The 11,902-nt window shown below is 45.3% G+C and overlaps 1 long non-coding RNA gene across 1 annotated transcript; it reads left to right on the top strand.

Annotated features, from left to right (window-relative positions):
• The first annotated feature begins 220 nt into the window (after positions 1-220).
• On the top strand, positions 221-2,418 carry LOC120909587. Its single transcript, XR_005741305.1, has 3 exons — positions 221-262; positions 1,851-1,965; positions 2,380-2,418. It is a non-coding gene; the product is annotated as an uncharacterized LOC120909587 (long non-coding RNA).
• Positions 2,419-11,902: the final 9,484 nt, after the last annotated feature.

The raw sequence follows: 11,902 nt of genomic DNA, 5'->3' as shown, positions 1-11,902 counted from the left end.
GAACTCAGTTCCCCCAAGTTCCCCCTGAAAAAAAAAGCCCTGGTAGTAGACTAAATCCCAGGACACTTGGCAAAACACTATGCAGCGTTTCTCGGTGCTGCAGTTCCTTTTAGCTCCAAAAGGTGGTGATCTCACTTATACCTAGACAGGAAGTCTCTATGGAAGACAGGAAGTGATGTCAGGTACAAACAGGAAGTTCCGGGTGAGAGGTGAGTCGGGAGGAAGTAGAGAGGAGACATTGCTGGAACTGGCAGGAGAGGAGGTAATAAGATCTTATTTTATATTTACACCCAGTAATCCCCGTCATGTCCGTCCTCTTCCTCCATAGTCACTGTGACGTCTTTTATCTCCAGCAGATGATGATACACATATATATAGTGTGGAAACCTAGATTAACCCCCTCAGGGTCAGAACATTCCCTCACATACGGGGTCGGAACTTTCTCTTCATTTTGGAGATGTGTTGCCATTCCCACCAATTACCTTTTCACCTTTAGAGGTCTCTTGTATTAGGGATTAAGATCAGGTTTGGGTTGTACTGAAACTTGACCCCAAGAACGCTGTGTGTGATTGGGCTCAGCTGATTTTAGCCAAAATCTTTGGCTGAAATCAGCCGCCGAACCATGCTGTGTCCTATCACAGCACGGGTGAGCAGGGAAGAAGGCTACTCACATATTTATACGTGATCGTGTTTATACATGCCACCCACCTGCAGTAAATGTACTGTGGGTAGGGTTGCCACCTCTTCCCTTTAAACTAGTTACTATATCATGACATGTTCTATACAGTGGAACCTCGGATTGCGAGTAACGCGGTTTACGAGCGTTTCGCAAGACGAGCAGGATTCAAGCCTCTGGGGGTGTACAGTACCGCATTTGGCCAGAGGTGCGGGGGGCGCTGGTGACGTTGGAGACACTCCATTCTCGAGTGTCTCAGAGCGTCTCCAAGCGTTTTCGAGTGTCTCCGGTGCCCCCCACACCTACGCCCACATGCGGTACTGCATAGACAAGCAGTGGCTGTGGAACGGACTATCCGAGTTTCCATTATTTTCTATGGGGAAACTCGCTTTGATATACGGGTGCTTTGGATTACAAGCTTTCTTCTGAAACAAATTATGCTCGTAATCCAAGGTATTACTGTACTCAGAATATTCATATATTTATAAAACCGTTCGCCATGATCTTAAACATGTTTAACATCCCCTTGGCCACTCCGTAGACCCTTTTATTGGTCGGGTCATTTCTGTCAACACCTTCCTTAAGCACCATCGAAAAAAGGAACATCTGCCAAGTAGGGATGAGCTCAGGTGGGTTTCTGAGAGGAGTCATAAGTGGTCAAGGCATTCCCCTCTTAGCAGCTGCACATATACAAGGGGCTTATGATTGCCTGTCCACAGTGGCAGTTCCATGTCACAGCATTACCAGGCATAACGTTCCAGCAGTTTCTGTGGGCTGGGCTCTGGTGAGGAAGAGGTGGTGGAAAATGAGATATCAGACCAGACTTGGGTACTGCGGAGAGAAGATTAGAAGAGCAAGGAGGATGAGGTGAAAGAATGAGAACGAGAGTATGTTGGAATGGAGAAGGGTGTCCAACAACAAGGGCACTTCGCAGTGGACAACAGAGAACAGACATGTGGTTACCATGATGTCTTCACTGCGGACCATTCCCTTGTTGCATTAACTTGGCCACTACCTGTATTTAAAACAACAAGCTCCACCAAAGAACTGTCAGGGGCTGGGGAAGCAATGGTGGCTTGAGTTGTCTTATCTTCCTACATGCAGGTGGTGTGGAATGTACCATCCTATTATAGTACAACCAATACAGTCCAGATAATTCTCTATCCATCTACAGAGAAACCCGCAGAGATCACATGACTACATCAATGAAGATGGAGGAGATCCGGAGTCTCATGACTGAGAGAATACTAAACCTCACCCTGGAGATCATCTACCTGCTGACCGGAGAGGTGAGGAGGATTCTGGGAGGTCACATGACATCACTCTTATCTCTATTAATAATACACAGACCTGACCGAAGAGGGGAGGATGATTCTGGGAGGTCACATGACATCATTCTTACCTCTATTAATAAAACACAGACCTGACCAGAGAGGTGAGGAGGATTCTGGGAGGTCACATGACATCACTTTTATCTCTATTAATAAAACACAGACCTGACCAGAGAGGTGAGGAGGATTCTGGGAGGTCACATGACATCACTCTTATCTCTATTAATAAAAAACAGACCGGAGAGGTGAGGAGGATTCTGGGAGGTCACATGACATCACTCTTATCTCTATTAATAAAACACAGACCTGACCGGAGAGGTGAGGAGGATTCTGGGATTCTAACATGATATTCCTATTGGTTCTCCAATACAGAGATTTCCTCTTGTGAAGTCAGGTGATCATATGACCATCACAGTGCCTCCATGTGACTCCCTAAAACCTGAGAGACACAACATGGAGAAGATTCTAGAAGCCACCAAGAAGATGATGGAGCTGCTGACAGGAGAGGTGAGGAGGATTCTGGGACATTATCCAGTAACAGACAAGGGGTGTGTCTGGATGGTGACTGTATCATTGTGTGTGTCAGGTTCCTATAAGGCAGGGATAAGCAATTAGCGGACCTCCAGCTGTTTCCAAACTACAAGTCCCATCATGCCTCTGCCTCTGGGAGTCATGCTTGATGCTGTCAGAGTCTCGCTATGCCTCATGGGACTTGTAGTTTGGCAACATCTGGAGGTCCGCTAATTGCTTATCCCTGCTATAAGGTGTCAGGATGTCACTGTCTATTTCTCCATGGAGGAGTGGGAGGATTTAGAAGGAGACAAGGATCTCTACATCCCACCAGAGAGATGTCCCCGTCCTCTGTATTCCCGGGATTCCACACAGAAAGATCCCACCATCCCCCACCATCAACAGGTAGATGAGGAACAATCACTGATAGTTATGATTTATATACAAGCATATGTGTTACAATGGATGTTTTATTTTATATTTAGAGTGGAAACCTCGGGGATTATAATATTATTGTTAAAGAAGAGTTTAAAGAGCAGGATGAGGAGTATGGTGTTATGAAGGAGCTTTCTGGAGGACACAAGGATCACTATAAAGATCTCATGATGGAGCCACTTAGTAGTAGAAACCCACCAGAGAGATGTCCCCGTCCTCTGTATTCCCGGGATTCCACACAGGAAGGTCGCATCATCCCTCACAATCATCGGGTAGGTGAGGAACCATCACTGATTGTTATGATTTATACAGAAATGTGTTACAATGTATGTTTTATTATTTAGAGTGGAAACCTCGGGCATTATAATATTGTTGTCAAGGAAGAGTTTCAAGAGGAGGATGGTGAGTATGGAGTGATAAAGGAGTTTTCTGAAGCATGTGGGGAACTCTGCAAGGACAATATGATGGAGCCACCTAGAAACCCACCTAAAAGACGTCCTTATCTGTATTCCCGGGATTCCACACAGGAAGGTCACACCATCCCCCACCATCATCAGGTAGGTGGAGTTGAGGGTCGGGAACATAAAGTGATTGAACACTCTGACATGTGGAGATGATGTGTGGACTCTACAAGATGATATTTTCTATGTGATCTCACATCATAAATACTTCTATGTTACAGATGTTATTTTCTGCCATTCTGTTGGTTTAGGGTGAAGATCTGATGATCGTAAAAGTTGAGGGTGAAGTAGAAGAGACGTATGTGAGGGATGATCAGCAATATACAGAGGAGGCTGGAATGACGAGGACATTCATAGAGGAGGACACTCCTACACAGATCAGCACAGGTGACCCATAATATATTCTTCCTCTGTTACTGCTCACTGATTGGTCCAGAGTAGGGCGGGAGCTGAGCGATAATGGTCCCCTCCCTGTACTGATACCCATCCTGGGGTTCAGCTGGCAGTATTAGGTTGTGTGTCACTCCTAGTTACAGTAGCACAGATATGATAATGCAGATTGAGCTTTTTTTAGGTCGGTCCCTCTTCTTGCAGAGGACTTATAGCTAAATGTTACCATAAAACTCTATTACCAGTCTTGTTGAGATGACAAGTAAGAAAGACTGAAACACTGATCTTTTCAGGAGGAAATCCTGCAGCAAGCTCGTTCAGGTGCTGCATATCACCAGAAGCCTAGGCCTATGGTCACGTGTTCTATGGTAAAGGGTCTTCAAGTCTGAACTTTGACCCTCTTGTTTATCAGAGATCACATGACCCAGTGCCTAGGCTTGTGGTTGTGTAAAGAGCACGCCCCTCCCAGTCCCCATTGGTTCCTGCTCTTCTGACAAGGCTGTGTAAATGTAGAAGTGATCTGGGAGGAGGACCAAAGGTTCTTTGATTGGGGGAAGAGTCCCAGCTGGTTGGGACCTCCACAGAGAACATCTCCTCACTCATATCTACCTGATCCAGATGGAATCTTGATGGAAGTGAACTAACCCTCTCATATCTATTGATGATGTTTTTCTATTTTTCCAGGACACGCCATGGAGAAACCCTCAAAGGATCGTCTCACTTTATCTCCAGGTTGTAAAATGGAAGATGAGGACATCACAGGAGATTGTGGAGGAGAAAAGACAATGAGCTCCACTATGGATGGAGGACTTCACAGTGTGGAGAGACCATGGAATCCCTCTGACTCTGAGCGACCTCGTACTGTGAGGGATGGGGCCGGGATTCAGGGAGAAAATATATTTTTCTGTCCTGAATGTGAGGAAAGTTTTAGCTCTGCGTTAAGTCTTTCTCAACACCTGAGGTCCCACACGGGGGAGAAACTTCATTCCTGTTCTGAATGCGGGAAATGTTTTTTTCATTTGGGAGAATTTATTAAACATCAAAGCTCTCACACAGGAAAGAAGCCGTATACGTGTTCTGAGTGCGGGAGATGTTTTACACAGAAACACATGCTTGTTAGCCATCAAAGAACTCACACGGGTGAGAAGCCGTATTCCTGCCCTGAGTGCGGGAAACGTTTTACGCGGACAACAAATCTTGTTATACATCAGAGATCGCACACGGGGGAGAAGCCGTATTCCTGTTCTGAGTGCGGTAAACGTTTTTCGCGAAAATCCAGTCTTACAGATCATCAGACGTGGCACACGGGGGAAAAGCTGTTTGCCTGCAGTGAGTGTGGGAAAAGTTGGGCACGGAAATCAGAGCTTGCTAAACATCAGAGATCCCACACGGGACAGAAGCCGTATTCTTGTTCAGATTGCGGGAAACGTTATACAAAGAAGTCTTATCTTATCAATCATCAGAAAACCCACATATCCAACCCACATACCCCTCAACTTTTATTAGTGTCCCGGGTGCTTTCCTCTGTTTGAATCATTTTTTGCCATACTTTGGGCATCTCACACTGGGAAGAAGTTCTACATTTCCGAAGACACCTGGATGCCGTAGGACAGGGATATGCAATTAGCGGACCTCCAGCTGTTGCAGAACTACAATTCCCATGAGGCATAGCAAGACTCTGACAGCCACAAGCATGACATCCAGAGGCAGAGGCATGATGGGACTTGTAGTTTTGAAACAGCTGGAGGTCCTCTAATTGCATATCCCTGCCGTAGGAGCTTCATAGTACCTTGGCATGGTGGTCTTCCTTGGTTTGAAGGCCAGTTTCGAGATGCTCTTCTCTTTCCTCTGTACTTTTGATATTCCTCCTTTCTTGTGGTCCTTCTTCCATGTTTTTGTTTCTTAATCTTTATTCTCCCTTTTTCTGTCTCCTTTCCCTTCATTTTAGATTTGTTTTTTTTTGTTGGTATTGGTTTTTCTTCACTCAATAGTTCAGAGTTATTTTGGGCATTTCGGATTACATTTTTTCTTAATACCGCACAGCGGGGAGACCATGTAGGGACTGAGGAACCCTTGATGACATCTGTTCTTTTTAGGAAGTCCCCAACGCCTTTAGTGCTTGTGGAATTTAAAGGAGTTCTCTGACCTAAAACTTTTAACCCCTGCTGTGCCCGGGCTGTAAAACTATACAAAATAAACTTTCACTGACCTGCCTACGATCCCCCGTTGTTCCGATATCGCCGTCCCGTTCTCCGGTCCCGGTCTCTTCCGCTTCCTGCGGGTCGGTGACTCACAGTGCGCTCAGCCTATCAGCGGCGGCGACGGGACATTGCTGCGGCCGCTGATAGGCTGAGCGCACTGTGAGTCACCGACACGCAGGAAGCGGAAGAGACCGGGACCGGAGAACGGGACGGCGATATCGGAACAACGGGGGATCGTAGGCAGGTAAGTGAAAGTTTATTTTGTATAGTTTTACAGCCCGGGCACAGCGGGGGTTAAAAGTTTTAGGTCAGAGAACTCCTTTAAGAGCTTATAGGTGGTAGGCTTATCTGCTTAAAGGTCCCCCTGTCTGAAAACCACCCCCCCTTCTGATGTGATATGTCTGAAGAGACCCTTCTTCGGAAGTCACATGTTTGGCAACCCCCTCTTCGGAAGTGAGATCTCTGACAACCCCAACTTGGAAGGTCATATGCCTGTCAACCCATCTTGAAAGTCCTATGTCTGACAACCCCTCCTTGGAAGTCCTATGTCTGACGACCCTTCTTCAGAAGTCACATGTTTGACAACCCCTCTTCGAAAGTGATATCTCTGACAATCCCTCCCTGGAAGGTCATATGTCTGACAACCCCTCCTTGAAAGTCCTATGTCTGACAACCCATCCTTGAAATTCCTATGTCTGACAACCCCTCCTTGAAAGTCATATTCTGACAACCCCAATTTGGAAGTCATATGTATGACAACCCCTCCTTGGAAGTTACATGTCTGGCAACCCCTCTTCAGCAGTGATATTTCAATCTGGGATAAGGAGACATGACGTTTATGATGCATAGTGTATAACTTTCTATCCCCTAACTCTAATCATCGGTTCTTTTGCAATTTCACCTGATGTTTAAATTCTTCTGTATATAAAAAAAAAACTACCAATAAATACTACATAAAAAAAAAAAGAAAGAAAACTTTGTTTGATTCGCACCAAACTCTGCCTGTTTGGAAGAGGATGGGAATGGGTGCAGTGGGAGGAGGGTGGAGAGGGGCCTGCCATGGGATGAGGGGCGCCGTGGGAGAAGGACGGGAAGGGGCGCCGTGGGATGAGGACAGAGAGGGATGCTATGGGAAGTGGGGTGTAGGGCGCCGTGGGAGTAGGATGGAGAGGGGCGCCATGGGAAGAGGACCGGAAGTGGAGACGTGGAAAGATGGCCGGGAGGGGAGCCGTGGGAAGAGGGGGGAGGGACAACGTGGACAGCGGGGGGAGGGATGCCGTGGGAAGAAGGGGGAGGGATGCAGTGGGATGAGGATGGAGAGGGATGTAGTGTAATGAGAACAGGGCAAAATACTTCAAAATTGGGGGTTTACTAAAATTTTCGAACTTCTGTCTGGCTTAAAAAGATTAAATATTTACATTCTTAAAAACATGATGTGCTTTCTACCTTTTCTATGTCCTTCTGAATAAAAGTATTAACATAAATGCCAACAGCCCAGTGTTGTGAGGAGTCAAGCTGTGTTTCTGGAACTCCAACCACTAGATCATCTTTCTTCCTCACTTTCATATCACATCTAACATAGAGAAACCCCCCTCCATCTTTTCTATGTCCCGTGTCCCTCTAAACTAATTAATCAGCATGAATATAAACAGCCCAGTCTTGTGTGGAGTCAAGCCGTGTTTCTGGATCACCAACCACAAGGTCATCTTTCTTCCTCACTTTCACATCACATCTAACATAGAGACACTCCCCTCCATCTTTTCTATGTTCCGTGTCCCTCTAAACAAGAGGATCAGCATGAATACAAGCAGCCCAGTCTTGTGAGGAGTCAAGCCGTGTTTCTGGAACACCAACTACATTCTCATCACTGAAGCCATCAACATCTCCCATTCTGCTCGGCAGGTTGCTGGATTTTGTATATCGAATTACGTTATTATTTTGTAACATCATTTTTGCTGTAACATTAGGTTTATATGTAATTGAGGGATCTCGTTATTTGCCACGTAAACCTTCCCTATCTTCTTTCATTTCACCCTCATGTCCCACCTACTTTAAGCATGGGATTTGGGTTGAAGTACATCCAAAGGTTTGTTTTGAACTTTGCTCCTGCTAGTTTGAGGTCATGTCCCCGTGTTCTTGAACTTAGTTTTATATTAAAAATCCTGCCCTCCTGAACCTCATCTACTTCCTTAATGTATTTAAAGGTTTCAGTCATATCCCCCCTTTCCCTTCTTTCCTCCAGACTGTACATATTAAGTTCCTAAATTCTCTCCCCATATGTTTTTCCCTCAGATCTTTCATTAATTTGGTTGTTTGTCTCTGGATTCGTTCTATCTTATCAATATCTTTTTGTAAGTGAGGTCTAAAGAACTGGGCACAGTATTTTAAATGAGGTCTCACTAAAAATCTATATAGAGGAATCAGGACCTCCTTCCCTTCAGTGGTGACTCCTCTAGTGATATAACGATCTATATAGAGGAATCGGGATCTCCTTCCTCCTGCTGGCGATCCCTCTTGTGATATAACAATCTATATAGAGGAATCAGGACATCCTTCCTCCTGCTGGTGGTCCCTCTAGTGATATAAAGATCTATATAGAAGAATGGGGACCTCCTTCCTCCTGCTGGTGGTCCCTCTAGTGATATAAAGATCTATATAGAAGAATCGGGACCTACTTCCTCCTGCTGGTGGTCCCTCTTGTAAAATAACGATCTATATAGAGGAATCGGGACCTCCTTCCTCCTGCTGGTGGTCCCTCTAGTGATATAAAGATCTATATAGAGGAATTGGGACCTCCTTCCTCCTGCTGGTGGTCCCTCTAGTGATATAAAAATCTATTTAGCGGAATCAGGACCTCCTTCCTCCTACTTGTGATGCCTCTAGTAATATAAAGATCCATATAGAGGAACCAGGACCCCCTTCCTCTTGCAGGTGACCTCTCTAGTGATATGAAGATCTATATAGAGGAATCAGGACCTCCTTCCTCCTGCCGGTGACCCCTCTAGTTATATAAAGATCTATATAGAGGAATTAAGACCTCCTTCCTCCTACTTGTGATGCCTCTAGTAATATAAAGATCCATATAGAGGAACCAGGACCCCCTTCCTCTTGCAGGTGACCTCTCTAGTGATATGAAGATCTATATAGAGGAATCAGGACCTCCTTCCTCCTGCCGGTGATCCCTCTAGTGATATAAAGATCTATATAGAGAAATCAGGACCTCCTTCCTCCTGGTGACCCCTCTAGTGATTTAAAGATCTATATAGAGAAACCAGGACCTCCTTCCTCCTGCTGGTGACCCCTCTAGTGATATAAAAATCTATATAGAAGAATCAGGACCTCCTTTCTCCTGGTGGTCCCTCTAGTGATATAACAATCTATATAGAGAAACCAGGACCTCCTTCCTCCTGGTAGTAATTCCTCTAGTGATAACTAAAGATCTGAGGGGGTTAGCTTGGTCTGAGCTTAAAGCTGGGTGTTGTAGGTGAACTTGGGCTCAACAGCTCGGGTCTGATCAGTTGATTAGGGTTGCTGAGTCAGTTGAGCCTCTGTCCTTCTTCTGACCCAGAAGAGTCACTGTCAACGACTATGTACGAATTATGGCCCACCATGGTGCAGACATTGTTTCCCGAAGACAGCTCCTTTTACCAAGATCATAATGCTCCAATTCACACAGCTGATCTTAAATGGTGGTTTGACGAGCATGCAGACAAACTCTCACACCTTCCCTGGGCGCCGCAATCACCAGACCTCAATATTATAGAGACACTATAGTCAATTTTGGAGAACAACGTTTAGGTTTGTTTTTTGGCCTCTGGCATCTCTGCGAGAACTGGAACAATTTGTGCGTGAAGAGTGGTATCAGATTCCATTATCTACCATCCAAGACTTTTATTGGTTAATTACCAGGAAAATTCAGGCCGTCTTGGATGCCAAAGGCGATCCAACACCACGATAGGTAACGATTGCGTTCTTTTACCTGGTGTTTCCATAATTTTACCCAACCCCTGTATGCATCTATAAGCAGGGGTTGTTTTTAGTTCCCCTTTGATTTTCGGGATGCTCCCTGTTTGGTAATTTTCTCTGGGTTGGCCCTGCCTACTGTTGCACAAACTGTGAGATGTTTCTTTGGGCTGCAGTTCCTCTGAGATCCACAAGATGGTGATCTCACTTCAATCCAGACAGGAAGTGATGTCAGCTACAGACAGGAAGTTCCGGGTGAAAGGTGAGTCGGGAGGAAGTAGAGAGGCGACATTGTTGGAACTGGCAGAACAGGAGGTAATAAGATCTTATTGTCTATTTACAGCCAGTAACCCCCGTCATGTCCGTCCTCTTCCTCCATAGTCACTGTGACATATTTTATCTCCAGCAGATGATAATACACACATATATAGTGTGGAAACCTAGATTAACCCCTTCAGGGTCAGAACATTCTTCACATATTGGAGACGTGTCACCTTCTCACCTTTCAATTTTTTTTTTCAAAATTTGATCCAATTTACAGGATTCAAATTTTGGTTGAATTTGTGGTTTATTTTATTAAAGGGACTTATGTAGCGTCGTCAATTTACGCAGCTCTTTACATACGTATAAATTGTACATTCACATCAGTCCCTACCCTCAAGGAGCAAAAAGTGGGGCCGCGCCGTGACCGATGGGGAACGATTCGCACCCACAGAGCGGAAGGTCTGCAGCCATGCATTTACCATATGCAGGTACAGAAGTGCATTTGACTGTCTGGTGCCTCGCATACAGCTGGTGTGGGGTGGAGGGACCTTCTTGCGAGGTGTTGGGAGGGGAATAGAGATTTGGGCTGTCCTGTCTCCCTTCATGCAATTGGTGTAGAGTAGTGCGGAGACATGTGGGGACTGGAAGAAAAGGATACGCTTGACATCCTCAGTTTAAAAAAGGCTTTTATACAGGTAGTTTTAGTACATGTTTTTTCATTAGGCAGTACTAATGTATAAACATCATGTAATCCAATTCCCACCTATAAACCCCTTATATCCCCATCCTAATATTGTACAATCAATACAGTCCAGATAATTCTCTGCTATCCGTCCACAGAGAAATCTGCATAGATCATATGACTACATCACTGAAGATGGAGGAGGACCGGAGTCTCATGACTGAGAGAATACTAAACCTCACCCTAGAGATCATCTACCTGCTGACCGGAGAGGTGAGGAGGATTCTGGGAGGTCACATGATATCACTCTTATCTCTATTAATAAAACACAGACCTGACCGGAGAGGTGAGGAGGATTCTGGGAGGTCACATGACATCACTCTTATCTCTATTAATAAAACACAGACCTGACCGGAGAGGTGAGGGGGATTCTGGGATTCTAACACAATATTTTTTTTGGTTCCTCAATACAGAGATTTCCTCTTGTGAAGTCAGGTGATCAAATGACCATCACAGTGCCTCCATGTGACTCCCTAAAACCTGAGAGACACAACATGGAGAAGATTCTAGAAGTCACCAAGAAGATGATGGAGCTGCTGACAGGAGAGGTGAGTGGTGCCGGGAATTCTGGGACATTATCCAGTAACAGACAAGGGATGTGTCTGGATGGTGACTGTATCATTGTGTGTGTCAGGTTCCTATAAGGTGTCAGGATGTCACTGTCTATTTCTCCATGGAGGAGTGGGAGTATTTAGAAGGACACAAGGATCTCTACAAGGACGTCATGATGGAGAATCAGCCACCCCTCACATCACCGGGTAAGAGGAGACTTTATTGTAAAGGAGAGACCAGTACGGAGGCTCCACCTAGATCCCCCATCATCTGATAAACACATAGAAACAATGTATTCAGTCAGTGTGTGTGTTTCCTACAGATGGATCCAGTAATGGGAACCCACCAGAGAGATGTCCCCGTCCTCTGTATTCCCG

The sequence above is a fragment of the Rana temporaria genome, chromosome 8 (assembly GCF_905171775.1).
Source record: "Rana temporaria chromosome 8, aRanTem1.1, whole genome shotgun sequence".
In the NCBI taxonomy this organism is placed as follows: domain Eukaryota; kingdom Metazoa; phylum Chordata; class Amphibia; order Anura; family Ranidae; genus Rana; species Rana temporaria.
Note: the sequence above shows the minus strand (reverse complement) of the source record. Positions and strands in the feature narration are given on the sequence as shown.